At 39.5% G+C, this 12,181-nt stretch overlaps 1 protein-coding gene across 2 annotated transcripts in view; it reads left to right on the top strand.

Moving 5' to 3' along the window:
• Nucleotides 1–12,181, top strand: part of GPC6 (glypican 6) — a 1,069,763-nt gene that overhangs the window by 889,076 nt on the left and 168,506 nt on the right. The gene's annotated exons all lie outside the window — the stretch shown is intronic.

Raw genomic sequence — 12,181 nt, forward strand, 5'->3', positions numbered from 1 at the left:
TTTCTCAAACTTGCATGATTTCTTGGTCTCTGCTAATCAGATTCCAACAGACAGGAGTACTGAGAAAACAAGGGACTCTAGGTTTTACTTCAGATCCTTTGGCATGTGCTTTCCGATTTGTGAACATCTAGCTCATTCTATTGTAGCAAATCTCAAATGGTCATGATGAGGCTTGCCTTGTTTTTACATCCAGTATTGATGACAGTCAACTAAGAGCTTGTCTATTTATTTGCTATCTTGTATAAGAGAATAGGAACAAAAAGACGGAGCTACCTATTTGTTCTATAAGCTTTCCTACACTAGGCTAGGCAGGTGAGAAGTCATGGAGAGGTTTTCAGGCCTGCTTTCCTTCTCTCCTCACCAAAGCACAACTAGAGCAGCTTGGGAAAGTCTCTATTCTGCCTTCCAAGGCAGAGAGGCACCTGAACCAATCTATTTCATGAAGGGTTCATGATTGTTCTTTTAGACAGCACCTGCTAAAGCTCATCTTAAATTTGCCACTCAGCAGTCTGTGCTTTGTGACTTCATTTTCCTTCCTGAGACCGGGGAGAATGAGGCCATTTCTCTGCCATTAAAAATCATTTTAAATATGAATGATAAATGCTTTCAGGATCCATAATGACAGGAGTTTTGTGAAAACATGACTAAATTAAACTGTGAGTCATCGGGAATGCTGGTTCTCAACCCCGGGGTGGTTTCGCCTCTGGGGGCATTTGCAGTCCCTGGAGACATTATTGACTGTCATATTTGCGTGTGGGGTCATGCTACTGGCATTGAGTAGATGGAGTCTAGAGAGGCTACTAAACCCCCAAGGCAGAGGGGGTCCAGATTTTCAGTAAGGAAGTCTAAGCAGTCATTTCCAACAGTGTGTCTTTAGTTTTCTAGTAAGATTAGTGTATTAATCAGGTTTTTGTTTATTTCCTATATAGTTTATGATTCTTTGACATCTCTTTTTTCTTTCTTGAAAGTTTTTATTTAAATTTCAGTTAGTTAACGTACATGTAATAATATTAGTTTCAGGTGGTGTACAACATGGAGATTCATCATTATCTTGACTGTCCTTCCCTGGGCCACTAACTCCTTAAACATAGCAAGCAACTTGCCTGTAAACATGTGTTTTATATGCTGACCAACCAATCCAGGACCCACACCCCCAACCATCTCCTTCATCAAACACTCACACATCAAGCCAATACTCCCCTTGCCCGAAATCATCCCAGGCCCAGGTGCCAGACAGCTAGAGACACTGCCCTAACCCAGAGCCCACTGAAATTATCCAAGCTATTTAATCCTCAACTTGTTCAGCCTATCTACCATGCCTCGCCCATTCCTTCCCACAAAAAAAAAACCACAATATAGGCTTCTCGCCGCACTTTCCCATCACCCCTTCTGCCTCCTGAGTAATGCCCACACTCCTGCATGTGGGCCTACATTCTATGCCTCCTGTTTCTAGGGGTCTGTGAGTATCAACTCCTTCCTTCATGACAATCATTTCTGTGTCTGTGTACCTTCCCGTACATGATGAAGACAAATCCTAGGTGCATTTTAAAACCATTAGCAACTTCGGAGATTAAAATGAAAGGAAATTTAACAGACACATATTTGAAATCCTCTGACTGGCCCTATGAAGTACCCTGATTTCTGAGAAGGGCTCTAACAGAAAGTTTTATAAAGTGTGACTTCAGGTAAGTCACTTTGTCTCTTAAACCTCAGCTTCCTCATCTCTGAAATGGGGCATAATAAGTGCCCATTTCAGAGGGGTTGTCGGATAAATAAGTCCGACAAAGCATAGATGGAACACAGCGTATCAGTAAGCTCCCAGGAAAGGTCAGCTCTTTTTTTTTGGGGGGGGTCTTCCATTCTTTTTTTTTTATTGTTATGTTAATCACCATATATTACATAATTTGTTTTGGTGTAGTGTTCCATGATTCATTGTGTGTTCATAACACCCAGTGCTCCATGCAGAATGTGCCCTCTTTTTTTTTTTTAAAGATTTTATTTATTTATTCATGAAAGACAGAGAGAGAGAGAGAGAGAGGCAGAGGGAGAAGCAGGCTCCCAAGGAGCAGCGAGCCCGACGTGGGACCCGATCCCAGGACCCTGGGATCGTGACCTGAGCCGAAGGCAGACGCTTAACCATCTGAGCCACCCAGGCGCCCGAAAGGTCAACTCTTAACCACAGTTAACAGAAAGAGAAATGATGGGCTGCCAAATTTAGTTAGGGGAAGCTTTCAAAAGGAGATGATTTTTTTGACCTACATCTTACAAAATGAATAGAAATTCAAGGTGCAAAAGGGTTGGGAAAGAATTCACTTTGGAAGGAAAGCATACACAAAGCATCAAGTGGTGACAATACGCAGACCATCGTATAGGGGTTTTGCTTTTACTTATCCTTCTGCTTTTTCTCAGTTCAAACACCACTTCAAGTTGTTTAATATTTTGTTTAGATATTCTAATTGCTATATATATCATATATCATTTACATACATCATTTATATTTAATTTATATATTAATATAATTTTACATAATATCTATGTGTAATATTGTATTTCCCCTTTTTTGTTGATACAGCACATCTGAAATATCCCAAGATAAATAAATTTCTTTAGGGTTCCCTGGTCTCTGTAGGCAGTGTTTTTCTGAATTTCATTTGTTCTCATCTTCCTTCCCAAGAAGGAAGAAAAAGCAATAATACGACTCATATTAGTTTGTTTCCTTCAATGCTTCATGCCCCAGCCTCATAGCTGTCCCAAGTATACGGGGTTTGGTTATTAGAATGAGCATTGTTCACGCAGGGTCTGTAACAGTTCCCTGGAGCTATTGTGGAAGAGTCCGTGTAATAAATACATAATTATGAACTTGTTAAGAGAGACATTATTTACTCATTTGTCTAACATGGCTCCTTTCAGTCTACCTCGTAAGTAAATCTATATTTAGTCAGTGTCATATTGATCTGCAATCAGAGTACACTTTAATGCTTCTACAGAAACACACCATTAAAAAAAAATAACTTGATGAGAAAAATCCACTGCAAGTCTCATTTTAAAACAGAAAGAAAAATAGTGCTCTGTTTCCCATTGTTAAGACTTTATTTAAAACAATACCAAAAAAGTGAACACCAAGAGCCAGTTCTGAAAATATCATTGCAGAGAATCTCAGAGTCTTTCCAAATATCACAAATTTTGTGAAACTCGGTGTTAGGAAAACTAATGACAAAAGACTGCATGATTGTCGAAGCTGGATGATCTGTAAATGGGTGTGCATTGCAGTATTCTGTTTTTCTATATGTTTAGAATGGTTTTTTTTATTTTTAAAGATTTTATTTATTTATTTGAGAGAGAGAAAGAGAGCACAAGTGGTGGGGGGGTGTTGCAGAGGGAGAGGGAGAAGCAAACTTCCTGCAGAGGAGGAAGCCCGATGCGGGGTTCAATCCCAGAACCCCAAGATCATGACTGAGCTAAAGGCAGATGCTTAACTGACTGAGCCACCCAGGCGCCCCTAGAATGTTTTATAATAAAAGGTTTACCATATTTAATAACTGTTCCTCGACACTACCTATAATTTAAGTAAATATTACCTAAAATTAGATAATTTAAGGTAAAGCGTATGTCGTATCTGCACGAAATTACAACAGGATAAGAGGTAGAAGTCACAGTGAACTAGAATTTGTTTAAAACACAGAGTTGAACACTCCAGGAGTCAGATATTTTTAATGATCACAAGTAACACAAAGCTAAGTTTTCATCTTTACTTAAAGCTGTACGTTTGCATGTGAAATCATGCAGAATTACTTTACTACTTAGAGAAAACAAAAACATTATGAATAAACTTTTATTTATTTGCTATTTAAAGTCTAAATACCTTAACACATGTGAAGGAAAAGCTCAAGCTATAAATGGGCAGGGCATAAAACAAATCCTGTATTAGAGCTTTAAGATGCCCTATAGCTCAGTACTTTTTTATTCACTGAGTCAGAAATTTCTCAGTGAATAAGTGAGTTTACAGGTATGAATCAGAAACTTCTGCAGTCAGTTTTTTGTTGTTGTTGTTCTACAGAAGAACCACTTTTGGTTTGTGTGTGAGTGTTGTACTGAAGGAGACAAGATAGTGGTGACATAAGGTGCGGCTAAAAATGCCACTGATGATCCCCTTTCCTTTCCATACTGTGCACGTATTAAAATCTGTTCTTTGGCTCATGGCTTTAGTTGTTTTGTTGGTTGGTTGGTTGGTTGGTTGGTTGGTTGGTTGGTTGGTTGGTTTTTCTTCTGCACAGCCTGGAAAACTTAGTGACCTTGCCTCTGTGCCTGAAATGATACTTTAGTTGACTAAAGTAACAAATAAATCTTTAGTAAGGCTTTATTTATATAGTGAGATATAGATTCTGGATATTTTTTGGATATAATAACCAAGATTCAGCAAATAAAGATTATGTATCAAGAACTTTCCAACTTTCAGTCTAGCAAAAATACTATGCCAATATAAGAACTTAGGGAAAAATGCAGTCACCTTTTATCTCATTGCCATGAAAGCAAGAGTTATTTCTGACAATTATAAGTAATCAAAAATGAAATTGATTTATCTATTTGACTTGGGAGGAGGGAATAAGTCAGAAAGGTGTCAGTGTGCCAATAATAGTACCTACTTGGGCGCTACCCTGGGCATCAGTAATCCTTCAAAGCAATTGATATTATCACCAATTTACGGACAGGGGAACTAAATGCACGTAAGTTTAAATGACTTGCCCAAGGTTAAAGAATCAGTAACTTGTGGAGCCAGTATTCCTCTTCAGGCTTTTGCCTAAAGACCACAGGCTCAGCATCCGTCATTTTCATCGCCCTATTATATACAAACAGAGTTCCTGAAAAAGCCAGTGCAATTTCCAGGGAGCAATTTACAGTGGGGAGAAGAGCCTAGCACACTATGACATACAATTCTGTGCAGCATTGGATGGGTGAGAGATTTATCCATATAGTTTTTATGTTTTACACTTAGCAGATGTGCACATACTCTCGAGTTAAAGGGGCTAATTAACCATGGTTTGAAGTGACTGTTAAGTTCTGCCCTAACCACATCTCTCATTGCCCAGAAAATCAATGAGGACCTTATTAGCACCTTTTCATATCCGATTCTGTAGCCTGGGAAAATGGGTTCTGCCTGACGACTAGCCATGGTGGGAAACCTCTTTTCCTATTAAAAAAAAAAAAAAATGACGTTCAATATCATAGCCCTGTTAGTCCCACCCTGAGACGGATCAGCAATCAACCTTTTTTTTTAACATCTCAATCCTTATTTCAAGCTAGTTGTGATTTCTTTTCTTTCCTCAATATGTGTGAGAAACTTGGCCTGTTTCGTGGAAGCAGTCTCAGACTGCGAAAGCAATCGACTCCAAGTCAACAGTCCTAAAGTCTCTCGTTGTTGAACTGCTCGGTGACAGGTGAACCTGGGAAAGTCACTTCATGCCTTTGAAGCTCATTTGGTCCCAGGGTAAGAGCTGTAATACCTGCCACAGACTAAGATTATCACTGTTGTTAATTATGTGAAGTGATTGCATTCCCCAATTGTTTTAGGCACTAGCTGAAGGATGCAGAATTATTGAGTCCATGGAGCACAAAGAACTATTAGGTGTTTAAAATTGTTGAAAGGCATAAGAAAAAAATAATATCGTTCTCTTGGCACTTCACTATTTAAAAGGTATCTGCCGCTTGTCACCCATAGTATCTTCCCTTGTGCAGTGATACGCCTCACATCCCTCAAGGTCAATTGTTTGGAGACCCTTTAAATAATCGTAAGAAGCAAACATATTTTGAGGAAACGTGCACCACGTGAGTGAAATACATCATCTTGTCCTCTCAGTGAATCCTTACACACACCATCTGTCACTTCTCCACTGGAGACGCATGGAAACCAAAGCACAGACATGGGACTATTGAGTCAGTATCAATACTACTAAGTGCTGGAGCCAGAATGTAAGCCTGTGCTCTTAACTTGTCTTTCTCCCTCCAACTTGGAAGAAGTTTTTCTGTATCTAGAAAGGTACAGAGTAGCTAAGGTCATTAAAAATAACTATTATTATCATTATTATTATCATCTGTGACCATTCCAAATTTGGCAGTATGAGCAATATCTTATAAACATTTAAGGAACACTAATAGTTCTTTGCAAGTGTGTATCAGTTAGTTTTTGCTGCATGACAAAATACCCCAAACTAAGCAACTTACTAGAAAACTAATCATTTATTTATTCAAGATTTTTAAAACCTGCTATTGGGCCTAGGGACATTTGGATGGATCTTCTGGTCTCTGCTGGGCTCACTCATGCTTCTGCAGTGAGCTCTTAGGTTAGCTGAAGACCAAATGATCCGGGATAGCCTCTGCTGGGGTGATGTGTCTCAGTTCCTTCTGCTCTGTCATCTTCCAGCAGCCTAGCCCAGCCATGTTCACTTGGTGGTAGCAAGGTTAGATTGAGCAGCACCAGGAAGCCTCCTGGGGCCTATATTTGGAACTAGATGACATCACCTCCATGCATTCTATTAGGTAAAGCAAAGCACAGGACATTCAGCACAAAGGAATCAAGAAATACACTTTGCTTCTTGATGGGAGAAACTGCAAACCACTTTGCAAGGAATGCGACAGAGAGAGGGAAGAATTGCAGCCATATGCAGCAGAATAAATACACACAATCAACTTTACCCATTACACACCTTAAAAGAATAATATGGAAATATACATTTTTCTGAAAATCTCTTTTGTTCTATTTACAATGGGGTTAGGATGGTATGTTAAGTATTCTTTTATTGCCCAAGTATCTGTGATCAGGAAAGCCAAAGATATTGTCAGTCTCTCAGGATTTGAGTTTTGGACTGAAGTTATCAAAGTGTGATTACAGTAATCCTGAAATAATAGTTATTTCATATTTGATTTACATTTCTCTATAAGGTTACCTCAGGCATTATCATTGTCAAGGCAAACTTAATAGAATTTCAGTTGTTCTATGCTAAATAGCTTGTGCATATTTGGAGAACTCCCCTGTACACTTGTACTGACTCTCTCACCAAGGGATGTTCGTTCTTTTGTGAGTTTGTTCTAATTGTGCCATCCACCGAATTAACATGAATTAGCAAACTCATCTTTCAACTTCACCCCCTTGGGACAGATTCAGTCAGGGTTGGGTAGGTAGGGAATTTAATTAATCTATCAGCAAATTGAATTTTTTATTAGGTACTTTGGTTTTATCTTTTTTTTTGGTATTGTATATTACAAAACTTATTTTGAACTGGAGTTACCTAAAGATTTTTTTATTAGGAAGGCAAAGAGTCCAGCTATTTCTCCCCAAAGCACTGCACATAATAAAATATAGCATCAGTGTTCCTTCTGGGTAATTTTCAAGTAGTTTTTTTTTTTTTTTTTTTTTTTTTACTATTTACTTAGATTGGAGATTCTTTCCAGATTGAACTGATGGAAGGACTACTGTACAGTAAATTTATCAGTAGTTGGACATATAAACACCTATTATTTATGGCTTAGGAACAAAGGGCATCCGGGTGTGAGAATTTAATTCAATAGGGCTAATCTCAAATGCAATTAACGTTCACATTCTTTATGTGCCCCTGTGGAAGTCTATTTGCCCAAGGAATTTATTGAAATAGGTACATTTAATTAAACTGTTTTCAGCACTTGGGCAAAGATACAATATAAGGTGTGACATTACACTTAAAGAAAAAGAAAGATAAGAATCCGGACAACTATTTTTTTTTTTTAATTTGGTCTCCTGTCTTAAGAATGTGTAAAATTGGGACACCTGGCTGGCTCAGTTGGTTAAGCGCCTGCCTTCGGCTTAGATCATGATCCCAAGGTCCTGGGATTGAGTCCCGCATTGAGCTCCTTGCTCAGTGGGGATCCTGCTTCCCCCTTTGCCTGCCATTCCCCCTGCTTGTGCTCTCTCTCTCTCTGTCTCTCTCTCTGACAAATAAATAAATAAAATCTTTTTTTTAAAAAGTGTAAAATTTCGGGGCGCCTGGTTGGCTCAGTTGGCTAAGCATCTGCCTTCAGCTCAGGTCATGATCCTGGAGCTCTGGGATCAAGCCCCATATCTGGTTCCCTGCTCAACAGGGGAGTCTGCTTCTCCCTCTCCCTCTGTCCATCCCCCCTGCTCATACTCTCTCTCTCTCTCAGATAAACAAATAAAATCTTTAACAAAAAAAGAATGTGTAAAATTTCAAATAGTAAAGGACTTATGTCAAATGTCCCTTTGTCTCCCACTCCTACACACACACATATACACACACAGAACAAACACTGTACCCCTAATGTTTCCTTCAGGAATGAGTTTACAGAGCATGAACTATTATGCAAGCTAGGGCAGTGAATTTGAGTGGTGTTTTTGGATGATAAAATTTGCGTCTACTCCCAGCTCCTAACTAGCTGATTTTTTTTCTTGTGAATATGAAGGGCTTAGAATTCTCTCAACATTACCAACTGGTTCTACAATCATCTGCTTCTGTGAATTCTGGAATATGATTCTGTCGTGGGCTTTGTCTGTCTAGGTTTCCCAATTCACATAACTGTAGGCAGGCAGACTTGGCCTAAAAGAATCATTTTCTTATGTGTGTTTTTTCTACACACTTTGTAAATGTGTGATACACAAATGGGACAGATGGAAATGGAAAAACAGTGTTTCCTCGATGGTCAGTGACCCTACAACTTGCATAATACCATAGGCTTACGTTGACACTTACAAACCAGATATCTTGTCCTGACACATTTACACGGATGAGTCCAAGACTTCAGTGAGAACTACCAGGACTTCGGAGTTACAAAACTGACCTCAAATTCTCTATTTGATTCTACTGAAAGGAGAATCTAGTCTCAAGAATTTTAGTTTCTTTTCTAATGGAAAAGGATCCTACTAAACAAATATACCCCTGTTTTATTTTGTATTTCCATGCACAAGTTTTATTTTCATTTTGCTTTTAAACCTAGACAAAAGAACCAGGCAGATACCAAAAGCAATGGGAATAGATTTAACTTCATTAATAATAAGCTTTCAAATAACCATCAATATTTCCATATAACCAAAAGGTATTATCACACTGTTGTGATACTGTGTATTTCAAGTATGTTTTTTAAATGAATTTTTTTCATTTCTTTTTTTTAAGATTTATTTATTTATTTGGGGGGGAGAGAGGGAGAGAGTCTCCTCAAGCAGACTCCCCACTGAGCATGGAGCCTGGCGTAGGGTTCAACTTAAGGCTTAGTGTGGGGCTCAATCCCAGGACTCCAAGATCATGACCTGAGCCAAAATCAAGGGTCACCTGCTCGACGATTGAGCCACCCCGGAGCCCCTTACATGAACTTTGAATATTAGTTCCTATTCTTTGTCTGAAAAGACAGACAGATATGAAGATGTAGCAAGAATAAAAGAGTTGATCTCTCCCAAACATATATTAATGCTTTTTAAACGGTTGTTTTTCCGATCTGCACTCTATTCCTCATTGTGCTCATCCCTCTCTAAGCCAACTAGGGAATCTTGTTTTTGCTCACCTCTTCTGAAGTGTAGACTTCCTTTAAGCTATCCTGTGAGAATATGTAATTACCCCCACTGTGGCTAGGTATGATGTGATTATCCCCATCTACACAGGAAGAAACCGAGGAACGATGTGACTTGCTTGAGTCTAAGGCATGAACTTTAGATCTTGGGGATATTTTTGGTTTGTTGGGTTTTTTTTTATTAGATCATGAAGTACATACAAGAAAGTACTTTGTGTACTAGAAAGCACGCTATTAATATAAGCAGTGATTATTGTGCATTTGTGAAAAGTTGATAGCATTCTTACCAATCTTGCATCATTTGTCCTAACTTCAAGGAAATCAGAGTGATCAGAGAACATTCCAAGGCTAAACATGACCCTGAGAAGACTTCCAAGAGGTGTTCAGGCCTTTCTGCTCTCAGGAGGCAGAACCGTCAGGCCTTTGAAGGTTGACTTACTCACCTGCACACACTCCATTCCCCAGGCTGGTCTCCAGAGCCAGCTTATTCACACACCTCAGCCACGACATTGAAACCACTTTAAAAAACCTCAGTTTATAGTTGAGGATAAGATAAGGCTTTTCTCCATTCTACCCCAAATATGGTATGAACTTGAACAAAGAAAAAAGCAAAAACGTTTAAGTTCTTTTCTTTTATTATAAGTGAGGCTCACTTCACAACAAGCTGGGAATGTCTCTTCTCTGGTAACATGGTCTTATGTGGAAGTCAACAAGCCTGGGTTTGAACTCTGAAGCCCTGGGTCTCAGTGTTGCTTGGTCAAACTACTTATGAACTCAGTTTTCTCATCTACAAAATGGGGATATCAATGTGTGATTGGCAATGCCCCTGTGCACATTACAGATAATGAGTATTAACATCACTCCTCAGAGTAAGGGGCTACCATTATCACCTTTTGTGAATTCGTAACTTCAGCTTGAATTTTGCAAATCGAATTCAGCATTTGGCATCCTTGCATGATAATGAGGCAGGATAACTAAGAGCAATACTGTTTGGGATCCCGATGTTAGTAAGTATAGATTGCAAATCAGGCAAAATTATATCTTTTCAGCTTAATCTACACCAACAGTGTGTAAACATGGAGATATTTTTATTTTCAGAAGTGTCCAAACCTTACACCTGTTTCTGAACTTTAAATCAGTGACTTTAAGCATGTTTGTACGGAAATAAAAATGTCAGATATACTTTCCTTTGTGAACATAGTCTCTTTATACCCATTTCAAAATAGTAGGATATGGAAAGAGGAAGCAAAAGAACAACAATGAAAGAGAATCTATATCCTCATTGAACCTCCGGTGAATCCAGGGCCAGTCTTTGAGAGGGCGTGGCAACATCCCATCCCTCCTCAAAGCCACAGCGATGGTTGGGTTACAGAATATTCTATAGCCCTATTAGTCATTCTGTCTCATCATTGTTCGAGGGTGCTGAACATGGCATTCAGTAGAAAAATTCAAGCTCAACCTATGAAAAACTGTTATCATCTCCTCCAACAAAACCATGTCTATATCCCATTTAATAGAAAGAGAAGCAGAAACATCACAGAAAGTGCAGTGGTTATAAACACAAGCATTGGCATCACACAGACACTGGTTCTAATCCTGTCTTGGCCATTAACTCTCTAAGTAACCAGGGCGTAATCTCCCAGGACCTCCATGTTCTCATCAGCACAGTGGGCATGATAAAACCTCCATGGAGGCACCGTAAAGAGTACAAGAGATGCTCGCTGAGGCCGGGCACAATAGCACTTCGCAAGTACGGCAGTTATCAGTGGTTGCCATTTCAGTATGGGCTGGTATTTCTTCCCCACTCCAGAACTAAAGCACACGCATTTTGTAATGGCTCTGTATGAGTTTTGGCACAGATTTGGATTCTATCAGAGAACGTGAAGTACACATAAAACTCCCTTATTTCAGGCCACTGAGAATCCTGAAACCCTTCTTTCCTAAGTAGGACTCGAGGGAACTGAAATTGCCCGATAAGATCCAGCAGTCCTTCAGATGATCAGTGCTCCTCTCCTCCTATAAAAACGGAAGAAGTGAGGCATTTTAAGCTAGACAGCATAGCTGTGAGATCATTTCAAACGTGGGTAGTTGGTTCTGCTACTGAACTTTGTGTAAATCAAAACCAAACTATCCATTCATTTACATGGTGCCCACTGTCCACCTTGGATAAATGATAGAGGAGCAACGGCTTGAGGCTGAGTCTTTCATGAGACGGAAGTGATAAAGATGACAGAATTTGTTTGGAGCTATCAGCACCACATTTTCTTTGACAAAGATGTTCGGAATCCCAGTGCACCCCATTATTCCACAGCCGTGGCTCCCACCTCTAAGCTGAGCTCAAATATACTTGTTAAACTGTTTTGAACAAAGTTTGCAACTCTTTCCCTCTGACGTGAGCCTTGCAGGAGTGGTGTCCTTTTTGGGACCCTCCTGCACCCCCAGGCTTCTGCACCTGCCACAGCCCTTGGTAATAACTGGAGCCTGGCAGCAGTTGTACATGTAGCAGCTCAGTGTGCCAGAGGCAAAGAGTTTTCCTGAGAGCCTTTGGTCCCCATCCTTTATAGCAGTGGCTCTCAAACTAATTTGCATAAGAACCACCTGAGGCTACTCTTTAAAACTGCAGATTCCATGGCAT

This window comes from Eumetopias jubatus, unplaced genomic scaffold (assembly GCF_037043125.1).
Source record: "Eumetopias jubatus isolate StellerSeaLion01/CBP00866 unplaced genomic scaffold, mEumJub1_p1.0 scaffold_3, whole genome shotgun sequence".
Taxonomy (NCBI): domain Eukaryota; kingdom Metazoa; phylum Chordata; class Mammalia; order Carnivora; family Otariidae; genus Eumetopias; species Eumetopias jubatus.